Source organism: Callorhinus ursinus, unplaced genomic scaffold, assembly GCF_003265705.2.
Source record: "Callorhinus ursinus isolate GAN/ISIS: 27379988/994484 unplaced genomic scaffold, GSC_fseal_2.0 scaffold8, whole genome shotgun sequence".
Taxonomy (NCBI): domain Eukaryota; kingdom Metazoa; phylum Chordata; class Mammalia; order Carnivora; family Otariidae; genus Callorhinus; species Callorhinus ursinus.
The window spans coordinates 736,915-749,010 of NW_027397070.1; the positions used below are offsets into that span (position 1 = coordinate 736,915).

The window sequence follows — 12,096 nt, forward strand, 5'->3', positions numbered from 1 at the left end:
TTAGGCTCTCTCTTTGCTTAGAGGACCCCTTTCAATATTTCTTGTAGGGCTGGTTTCGTGTTTGTCAATTCCTTTAGTTTTTGTTTGTCCTGGAAACTTTTTATCTCTCCTTCTATTTTCAATGACAGCCTAGGTGGATATAGTATTCTTGGCTGTATATTTTTCTCATTTTGTGCTCTGAAGATATCATGCCAGTCCTTTCTGGCCTGCTAGGTCTCTGTGGATAGGTCTGTTGCCAATCTAATGTTTCTCCCATTGTAGGTTACAGATCTCTTCTCCCAAGCTGCTTTTCAGGATTTTCTCTTTGTCTCTGAGACTTCTAAGTTTTACTATTAGATTTCAGGAAGAGGGGTGCTGGGTGGCTCAGTCTTTAAGAGTCTGCCTTCGGCTCAGCTCATGATCCCAGGGTCCTGAGATCGAGCCCCGCATCAGGAAATCTGCTCGGTGGGAAGCCTGCTTCTCCCTCTCCCACTCCCCCTGCTTGTGTTCCCTTTCTCATTGTGTCTCTCTCTGTCAAATAAATAAAATCTTAAGAAAAAAAAGATGTCAGGGTGTTGACCTATTTTTATTGATTTTGAGTGGGGTTCTCTGTGCCTCCTGGATTTTGATGCCTGTTTCCTTCCCCAAATTAGGGAAGTTCTCTGCTATAATTTGCTCCAATATACCTTCTGCCCCTCTCTCTCTTTCTTCTTCTTCTGGGATCCCAATTATTCTAATATTGTTTCATCTTATGGTATCATTTATCTCTGAAATTCTGCCCTCGTGATCCAGTAATTTTTTATCTCACTTTTTCTTAGCTTCTTTATTTTCCATCATTTGGTCTTCTATATCACTAATTCTCTCTTCTGCCTCATTTATCCTAGCAGTTAGAGCCTCCATTTTTGATTGCACCTCATTAATAGCCTTTTTTATTTCGACTTGGTTAGATTTTAGTTCTTTTATTTCTCCAGAAAGGGTTTCTCTAGTATATTCCATGCTTTTTTCAAGCCCAGCTAGTATCTTTATAATCGTCATTCTGAACTCTATTTCCAACATCTTACTAACGTCCGTATTGATTAGATCCCTGGCAGTCAGTACTGCCTCTTGTTCTTTTTTTTGAGGTGAGTTTTTCCATCTTGTCATTTTGTCCATAGGAGAATAGATGAATGAGAGAACAAAATGCTAACAGGCTAACAATGACCCAAGAAAAATATACACTAACCAAATCAGAAGAGACCTGAAACCAGGGGGAAAAGAAAGGGAAAGAAAGAAAGAAAAAAAGAATATGACCAAATATGATCAGGCTGGTGAATAGATCAATGTCACACACTAGATTTTGAGTGTATTTTGGTCTATTAGAAGAAACTGCCTCCCAAAGTTTTAAAGAAAGAAAAACTTACATATGTACAAAAATAAGGGTAAATATGATGAAGGGATGGAATATGACTGTAAAGATGAAATTATAAAAGAGTTTATAAAAGGAATTGATAAGATGTTGGTTGAAAAAAGAAAGAAGAGAAATAAAAAAAAAGGGGGGCAGAGAATGTGATCTATCAGGAGACTAGAACAAAGCCATACACTAGAGATTTAGGGTATATTTTGGTCTGTTAGAGGAAATTGTATCCCAAAATTTTAAAGAGGGAACAACTTATATATATACAAAAAATAAGGTTAACTACAATGAAGGGATAGAATATGACTCTAAAAAGAAAAGTAAAAAAGTTTTTTTTTAACTTAAAGAAATTTTTACTACACAAAGGTTGTCGCATAATTGGATATTTCTCTACTTTGTACACAATTATTCTTACTCTCCACAGAAAGGCTGCTTAACTTTCCATCTGGTGATGGCAAACACTAAAATCCTGACTTTAACAGAATAGTAGTAAAAATGCCTCAGTGATTTAAGTTGAAAACAGTACATTGGTACATGGCTCTTGCACTCAGTTATTGGGAATGTACAAATGTCTTTTTATTCAAAAATACAAAATAAATTATCTGTAGGCATGGACAATGACAGCAGTAACCCATTATATGTTGTCAACTGAAACCAGTAACTGATGGTTATAGTTTTTTCTTATAGTATTTTCTTAAACATCAGCCAGCCTTTTCTTCAGTCATTTCCTTCAACTGACTTCTCTGAAGTTATGGTTGAGGAGCAGAGCCTTGAGCCTCCTCTCACAGTTCATTAATAATGGTAAAGCACTATTCTAGGAATCAGAACATGCCGCCTCCCATGTCACCTCCCATACCACCCATTCCACCCATTGCTGGGTCCTTCTCTTCTTTAGGAATTTCAGTGACTACAACTTCTGCGGTAGTTAACAGAAAGGCCACTCCAGCAGCATCCAATAAAGCAGTTCTTACAATCTTAGTTGGATTAATGATTCCTTTTTCCACCATATTCACAAAATCTCCCAGCATAGCGTCATAACCAACTTCTGAGGAACTCTGCATAATTTTCTCAACTATCAGTGATCCTTCAACACCTGCATTCTTAGCAATAGTCATTGCAGGAATTTTGAGTGCTCTCTTAATAATTTCTATACCAATTTTTTGCTCTTCATTAGCTGGAGTTATTGAGTCCAGGGCTGGAATGCAGCAGAGCAGGGCACAGTCCCCTCCCAGAACAATGCCTTCTTCAACAGCGGCACGCATAGCATTGAATGCATCTGTAACTCGGTCTTTCTTTTCATTCACTTCAACATCAGTTGTCCCACCAACCTTCAACACAGCTACTCCATCTGAGAGTTTTGCCAGATGTTCATTCAGCTTTTCCTTTTCTTATTCACTAGTTGTGATATCTAACTGCTCAATGATTTTTTGAATACGTTTTTCAATTTGAGCCTTGTCACCTTTTCCTTTTAAGAGCATGGCATCATCTTTGGTCACAATGACCTCTCCAACTTTTCCTAAGTCGTGAGGCTGAATATCTTCAAGATTTAGAGTCAATCCTTCTTCCCCAAACACTGCACCACCAGTAGCAATAGCCATGTCTTTAAGCTGGTTCTTTCTATTGTCACCAAAACCTGGAGCTTTGACTGCCACAACCTGAAGACCAACTTTTAGCCTATTCAAAACGAGTGTACTCAGAGCTTCTCCATCAACATCTTCAGCAATTATGACCAAGGGCTTACCGTGAGCATTGGCATTTTCAAGAGCGGGTACAATGGACTGGACACTAGAAATTTTCTTTTCACTCAATAGAACATAGGCATCTTGGAATTCACATTTCTCACCTTTTGATGTATTAATAAAATATGGAGAAATATAACCTCGATCAAACTTCATGCCTTCAATAATTTCTAATTCATCATTTAGTGTTTTTCCATCCTTTACTGTGATGACACCCTTTCTTCCAACCTTTTTCATTGCATCGGAAATGATTTTGCCAATATCTTTGTCTCCATTTGCAGAAATCGTAGCAACCTGAGCAATTTCTTCAGGGGTTGTCACGGGTTTAGACTGCTTCTTAAGTTCAGCAATTACAGCATCAACAGTTAAGATCACACCTCTTCTGATTTCCACAGGATTAGCACCTTTGCTAATCTTCTCGAAGCCCTCCTTGGCAATAGAGCGTGCCAAGACAATAGCAGTCGTGGTGCCATCCACAGCCACTTCATTTGTGTTATTGGCGACATCTTGAACAAGTTTAGCGCCAATATTTTTATATTTATCTTTTAAGTCAATTGACTTTGCTACGGTCACACCATCTTTTGTTACTTTGGGACTTCCCCAACTCTGTTCAAAAATCACTGTTCTTCCCTTTGGCCCCATAGTAATGGTTACAGCATCGGCTAAAAGGTCTACACCTTGAAGCATTAAGGCTCGGGCATCCGCACCAAATTTTACATCTTTGGCATAGGCCTGAGTGAGATGAGGAACCAGTGCTCTGGACACTGGCCTAATTTGGCGAAGGACTGAGGGTAATCGAAGCATTTCTGTGGGGCAGCGGCAGAGCGTGCGGACCGTGAGGCAGGCCATTGGAGGCGAGTGAGCAGTAAAAAAGATTTTTTAAAAAAGGGATTGACAAGATGTTGGTTGAAAAAGGGAAAAAGAAAAATTAAAAAAAAATAGAAAAAGAAGAAAATTAAAAAAATTAACTTTGAAAGACTAAAGCATCATGGGAAAAAAGCCATGAATTCTATGTGCAGTATTCCCCTAGTGCTGGAGTTCTGCCGTTCTCATTGAACGGTAAATTTGGTCTTGGCTGGCTGTTCTTGCTGATCGGGGGAGGGGCCTGTTGCCGTGGTTCCCAAATGTCTTTGCCTGAGGCGGAATTGCCCCGCCCTTGCCGGTCTGGGCTGAGTAATCTGCTCGGGTTTGCTCTCGGGAGCTTTTGTTCCCTGCAAGCTCTTGGTACAGCTTTGGAGGTCGAGAGTGAAAATGGCAGCCTCCCAATCTCTGTCCTGGAGGAGCTGAGAACTTGGGGCCCCACTCCTCAGTGAGCCCCCAGAGAAAAGCAGTCAATCACTCCTATCTCCCTGGTCTCCAGCCGCACTCCGTGCTCACGCCGCCTGTGACCGAGCGTTTCTATCTCTGGCACCCGACTCGGTGTGGTATCCAAACCCAGCAGATCCCTGTGGTGCGCTCCCACGCCGCTCCTCCCGGGGGAGGAAGGGGAGTTTCCCTGGATCTGCCGCTTGTTGGGTCCCTGCTGGAGGAGCAGTGGCCCGACTGTGTCACCAATCACAGTTTATGGCAACCCCGAGCTGAGAGCCCACGCCTCGGCTCCGTCTCTGCAGCCGGCTTCCCCGCTCCGATACCTGGGAGCTCTGCCGCACTCAGGCACCCCCGGTCTTTCTGTGACCCCGAGGGTCCTGGGACCACATTGTCCCAGAGAGGGTTCCACCCCCGCTTAGCCACTGGAGCGACGTCCCTCAGCGGAGACGACTTCTAGAAGTTCCGATTTTGTGCTCCGCGGCTCTATCACCTGCCAGTAGCGGCTGATGGAGGTCCCCTCCCCCGCTGTCTATCCTCCCGAATATTGCCTCAGATTCACTTCTCCGCACATCCTACCTTCCAGAAAGTGGTCGCTTTTCTGTTCAGAGAGTTGCTGCTATTCTTTTCTTCGATCTCCTGTTGAATTTGTAGGTGTTCAGAATGGTTTGATCCCTATTCAGCTGAATTCCTGAGCCCAGACGAAATTTAGGTCTCCTACTCCTCCGCCATCTTGCTCCGCCTCTAGAGGAAGATTCTTAGAATGGAGAAATTTTACATATGTAAAAACACATCATATATTCACAGACAAATTTATATGTTGATTTTGATTCTTCTCATAGTTGTCCCTAAATTTTCAATGGTGTAAAATGTGGATGAGGATTGTATTTAATATGCACAACTCCAGAGGACCAGTGAGTATAAATCATAGGAAAAAGACTTCCACTTAGGGAGGTAAGGTAGTCTTGATTGGCAATATTTAGGTTTTCCTAGATTTTTTCCCTTACAGATGTAATTGGAAAATATCCAGTTACTAAAGTAGTTGAGAAAGGGTTTTTGGCAGAAAGGGATAATTCTGGAAATCTATAGGACTGAGGAACTTTATCAGTGTCTTGGGGAAAGGACATGGTAGTGGAGTTTGGGAGAAAAATGACAGAGTATGGAATGTGAACCAACAATGGCCAAGGTAGCTCTATGCTCAGAAAGTTGCTTTACACTTTTGAGGAAATTCCACTAAGAATTTGAGTCAGTTACTGCATTTAGGACCTGGCATTCCTTTTGACACCAGAAAATAAAAGCATCTGTAGAATAAATTTATATATGGCTACATTTTTTGAACCTGAAGCCCGATGTATTCTGAGATTTTCTACTCCTTCCCCCAGTGCTTTCTAGTATATAATCCATGTAGCAATAAGAATAGCATGCCAGATTTCTCATCACAAATCAATCAAGTCTATGGGTCAAACTGTTTCATAACTCATGGAACTCCCCCCCCCCCGCCGCTCCTTTATCATTGAGATTTTTATGACTGTCATCTTAACTGAGGGAAGAATCCACATTTTGACTGTTGGTGCTGTCAATTCTGTGGAAATTGCAAGATCACAGGTGAGACCAGCTTAGAGGCACAGAGTCTGAGATCAGAGGCATTGAAAATATCTAATCTTTGGCTTCCATGTCCCTTTTAGAGTTTTTCTCCATAACAGACAAATAAGGATGGTAGATTTGGCAGAAAGGGAAGGTTTTCCATTTTCTTTGTTTAGGAGAGTGAATCATTATTCCTTCATAATATTTATTTATTTGTTAACACAGGAGAGCACAAGCAGGGAAGAGGAGGGACAGACAGAGAGGGAGAGACAGAATCTTCAGCAGGCTCCACGCCCAATGCAGAGCTGGACTTGGGGCTCAATCTCACAATATGGAGATCATGACCTGAGCCGAAATCAAGAGTCAGACACTTAACCAACTGAACCACCCAGGTGCCCTGATTCCTTCCTGATTTTAAAACATGTAAACCAGGCCCATCACCAATAAAACAGCAACAGGGTCTACCTCTTTTGAACTTAATCGTGACTCAGTAGTGTGCAGAGGTATAAATCTAATTTTTACATTCTTACTGTGCACTTGATCCCTGATCTAAGATATAATTTGCTTGACTATCGCTGCCTTGATTCATCTGAGTCCCTCAGAGACATAGGCTAAGAGAGGAACATTTCCCCAGTGAGTTCAGTAGAGATGTGACCACAAGAAGGCAGTGCACCTGTGCTGATGCAGAACACGTGGAGGGTTCATTTTAGTGCATCTGATTGACTAGGCTATGGCAGAAGTAGAGTCTTTTTTTTTATTGGCTGGTAGACAATGTGGGAAAGTACTCTGCTAGAGGAAAGAAGGGACCGCCTGACAAGAGAAGGAGCTGAGCTGGCTGGAGGCTGCAATTCTCAAAGTGATCTTAATTGGGAGGAACCATGAAGACAGCCACGGGAGCTTTAATCATATTCTCATGGCTGCAGCTGAACTGTGAGTTGAGCGTTTATGGGAAACAGTGTATTAGTGGGTATTCTTCAGAAGTCAAGACTGGTTTTACTCAGGTTTCCTTCAATTAGTGTAGAAGAAGAGAATTCTGAAGCAGAATAACCTGGAATCTCTTCTCCTTTTTCTGACCTTTTCTTTCAGCACAGGGTTCAGCCAAGGAGAGAAGGTGGAGCAACATCCTTCTACCCTGAGCGTCCAGCAGGGAAGCAGCTCTGTTATCAATTGCAGTTATTCAGACAGTGCCTCAAATTACTTCCCTTGGTATAAGCAAGAACTCAGGAAAGGTCCCCAGCTCCTTATAGACATTCGTTCAACCATGGCCACAAAAGAAGACCAAAGACTCACTGTTTTATTGAATAAGACGGCCAAACATCTCTCCCTGCACATCGCAGACACCCAGCCTGAAGACTCAGCTGTGTACTTCTGCGCAGCAAGCACACATTGCTTCCCAGGCACCTGCTGCCTGCACTCAAACCTGGGTGTGGGGCAGCCCCCTTGTCCTCTGACACAGACCTTCAAGTTTGCATTTGTCCTGTTGTTTGTCTGCAAGTGGAAGCTAATGTGTTAGACATTAAAAGCATGTAAGAGGAAGATTAAGCTCATGATGACTTGGACAGAGTTAGAACATTTTGTTAGATGACTGTTGCTTAATGGATTCTTGAAGGCAGTTAGTAATGTTTTATTTTGAAATTCGGGTTTTAAAGATGATTACATTTGCTATTCAGAACCCTGTCATACAAACAATTTTTAATAAATTAGCACGTCCTATTATGGATAGACTTTTAACTCTTGTCTTTCAAATGTTGCAAATGTTACTTTTTGTTTGTTATAAAACATTACATGCTAAATATAGAAAATATGTAAAATACAAATAGTGAAATTGATAATTCTGTACCCAGATAATTTATTACTAATGTTTGGTTTACTCTCTTCTTAAAATCTAATGTAAGTAGGATTCTGATTTTTTTCCACTTAATGTTATATCATGAATTGAGTATTCTCAATTTTAAGTCTCCTCTTCCAACACCTGCTTTTTAATAGCTCTGTGAGAGACTTTCAGAAATCACAATTATGTTTTAAATTCTCTTCCTCTTCTATATTTCTGGCAAAATTTGACAAACTTTTCTATGCATTCTGATTATTTTCTTGTTGAGAATATGTGAATTGGAATTTTCTTTAGACCCCAGGGATGGTATATATTATTTGTGTATTTGAGGGAAATTAAAAGAAGTGATTTCTTCAAGAATATGAGTTGAGGATTAGACTCTTTTCAAATTTTGTTAGTGTGTGTTCACATTTACTCTTATAATTTAGAAGGGAAAGTTGTATCTTTCAATCATTATTATATAGCACAAAATTTTTTACATAATTGATCATCAGTAGCTATTTATTAAAGAAAGAAGGAAAAGGTGAATTCTACTATGTATTTAAAATTTTTATTTAGGCTTTGTGATTAAATTAAATTTATAAGTTAACTTGCAATGAATAAAATCCTAAAAGTCTGTATTTGGTTATTGAAGAACATAGTATTTCCTTCGGTTTATCTATGTCTTTTGCAATAGAGCTCAATTATTTTAAGGTAAATAATCTTATTTCTAGCCATTTAATTTTTATTGTTACTTATTATTGAAATATTTCTTCCTGGCATATGTGGGAAAATTTTTATACACATTTATCATGCACCTCAAGTCTTACTAGTGGACTGCAGAAGGCATTGAGATTAATATTTGTTGTAGAAATAGCTTGCTACAAATTTTCCTGTCTTATCTTCATGTTTTGACTGAATTAAATATTACTTTTGCAGTTTTTAAAAAGTAATTCTTTTAGTGTTGAAGATAAAATTAATGTAAGGAAAGAATTTGCAAAAATAATTAATTCCCTAATTCTCCCACCCCTGCTCAGGGGTAGGCTATTTTCTAGATATCTCATATTTTTCCTAAGGATGGATATAACTGGTGATTTGGTATGATGAGAATGATCCCTCTTGGCTGAGTTATGGTTGTCAGTTATGAGCTAACTGGTTTGTTCTCCTAGGGAAAGTCATTAGGTTAAAATACGTTGAAAATATCTGAATAAGAAAGGTCAGTATCGTAGCCCAACACTTCAATCAGCTTTGATTATTTGATTATTTGATTACACCACTAGCTCATGTCTAGTAGAAGCAAGGTGGCTGTTGATTGGTCCATTTCCTCCAAGCCTGATAATGAAGTCAGAGGGAAGCATGGCTTATATTTTACTATTTTATTTCTTCTTAAACCAAGTTAGAAGAGAAAGAGGGTACAGTTACTGTTAACTGCTTTATCATACTTAGGTGGGAATGTATTCAACAGAAGAAAAGATAATGCTCTAGTCAGAATGTGCAGAGTCAATACATAACTTAGATGTAGACACATTCGGGCTTTAAAATTTTATCGTGGTTAGTGGATTTATTTCTACTGTCTCTGGGCAATTTATCACATGGTTGGTGGCTTAAAGCGACAGAAATTCTTTCTGCCATTGTTCTGAAGGCCAGAAGTTGAAATTATTTTCACAGGACTGATATCATGATGTCAACTGGGCTATACCCCTTCCAGAGGCTCTGGGGAGAAACTGTTTCTTGCCTCTTCTGGCTGTGGTGGCTGTTGGCATTTTTTGGCTTGTGACCACATCACCCAATCTCTGCTTCCATGGTTTCACTGATTTCTCTTTTTTCCTGTCATCAAACGTCCCTCTACTTCTGTCTTAAAAGTGTACATGTGATTGCGTTTGGACCCATATTATCCAGGATTATCTACCCATCTGAGGATCCTTAACTTAATCATATTTTTAATTATTTTTGTTTTTTTCCCTCCATTTTTCACCTGATTTTTTTTTTTTTTTGCTACCATTTTGCCTATCACAGTTGGCAGGGTGGTGCTTTCTTTTTCAAACTGAGAAAATAATATATATATTAGGCAGAGTCAATTCATGAAAATAGAAACCACAATTATTTTATTTTCTCAGTGTTTGAAATTTTTATTAAAGAAACTATATAGAAAAATGGACTATTTTGGTGTATATCTGTGAATATTGAATTTTAATATATAGTATAGATTCATATAACCATGATACGATCATGATACAGAGCAACTTCATTGCTCCGCACAAATCCCTTGTTCTATAACTTTGTAATCACACTTTCTCCCACCCATAACTTTTTATACACCTTGCTTGTTCTTTCATATTTTTATCTTTTAACCATGTCATATGAATGGAACACAATACTTAATCACTCTGCGTCTTAGTGAGAGGAAGCACGTGCCATGGGCACATGCATGACCTCTGCCTGTGCCGTCACTCTCAGTGTTTCTTATTCCTGATTTTTTGAACTTTTAAGTTATTTTTTTAAAGATTTTATTTATTTATTTGACAGATAGAGACACAGTGAGAGAGGGAACACAAGCAGGGGGAGTGGGAGAGGGAGAAGTGGGCTTCCCACAGAGCAGGGAGCCCAATGCAGGGCTCAATCCCAGGACCCTGGAATCATGACCTGAGCCGAAGGCAGACGCCTAACTGACTGAGCCACCCAGGTGCCCCAATGAACTTTTAAGTTATTTTATAGAAATAAGCTACCATTTCAAGTGTTTGGATTCCTTTAAAGATTTAATTTATAGTTCTAGAAAAGACACACTATAGCAATCAATAATGGAGCGGTTCAGTGGAGTGTTGGACTAACTCATATATTCAGGTTGAGACATGTTCTTCATGTAAGTCTAGGTATAGCAACTCTATTCTAAGTTTTTCTAACATTTTAAGACAAATTTTATTGATCAAAATTCTCTTTAGTCGTTCTAACTGGGGTATGGTTATTATTTGGCTTTTCCAGGAGTTGACACAAAATAACATATCCAATAATGTTTTACCTTTGTTGCACTACCAATGGCTTAGTAGAAGTGAACTATAGCATTAGGATAGTTATTGTCTCAAATAAAGGTTATACTCAAGTCATTTTATTAGTAAAAGAACAAAGTCAGGTAATTCAGAAATACGTAACATTTATTATTAAAGGGGGAATATATTTCTAAAAGGACAAAGAAACAAAAGAATCTACAGAAGGGTATGATAATCAGTGTTGCCAAACATCTGGAGATATCTCTTCTAATGGCCTTGGATGAAGCTATCTACTTCGTGCAAACTTAATGTTTGTTTCACATTTCTTGGGTCAGCACTCACTTCTGTGAACTTTCTGCTTCTGCTGATTCTCTTGAGAACCTCAGTTTAAGATCTCTAACATGAGGGGCACCTGGGTGGCGGGTACGCCTCTTCTTGATCTCAGCTTAGGTCTTGATCTCAGGGTGGGGAGTTCAAGCCTTGTGTTAGGTTCCACACTGGGTATGGAGACTAGATTTAAAAAAATAAAAGAAAGATCTCTAATATGAGCAACATTTCCCATTCCTGTCAATGAAGCATGCGTGATGCCATACTAGTTGGTACACATGTAACCAAGGATCCATTTCTGGTAGTTTATCTGCTGAAATGGTAATAAAAAGTGCCTAATAAGATCATTTCACCCTCTCAATATCATTCTTTCTCTGGGATTTTGTTTAGAGCTGATTAAATGAAAAGCCAGTAGAGCAATCTGTGCCTGGGATGAAAGGAAGAGTGTCAAGGGTTTATTTCTCCGGTTCAGTTTGTGAAGAGTTGGGTTGGGACATTCTGAGTTACGTGGGCTACAGTGAACAGTTTATGGTAAGACGGCACAGCACTTTATGAGGGAAGGATGCAGCTAAGGCTAACATGTACTAAGCCACAGTAGTCCAAGGGTATCTGCCACAGTAACTCATTTCAGTTTTCATATTCCATCTGTTGTTTCCACTATAAGAGAGGACTGGGGATGGGGCTGATAGGAGAAGTGAAGTTTCTATGTGAGGGTTAACTTTACCTAACTGTCCCAGAGAGATTTGTTCCACTATATGGAGATTAATTGAAATGGCACAGGTAGTAAACACAAAATCCTGTTGATTATTTTTTTAAAGATTTTATTTATTTATTTGACAAAGAGCAGGAGAGAGAGCGAGAGCGAGCGTGAGAGCAAAAGAGAGCACAAGCAGGGGGAGCAGCAGAGGGAGAGGGAGAAGCAGGCTCCCCGCTGAGCAGAGAGCCCAATGCAGGGCTCAACCTCAGGACCCTGAG

General features: G+C 39.6%; 1 pseudogene; it reads right to left on the reverse strand.

Moving 5' to 3' along the window:
- Window positions 1–2,069: 2,069 nt before the first annotated feature.
- Window positions 2,070–3,925, reverse strand: LOC112822596 (60 kDa heat shock protein, mitochondrial pseudogene; annotated as a pseudogene).
- Between the last annotated feature and the right edge of the window lie 8,171 nt (window positions 3,926–12,096).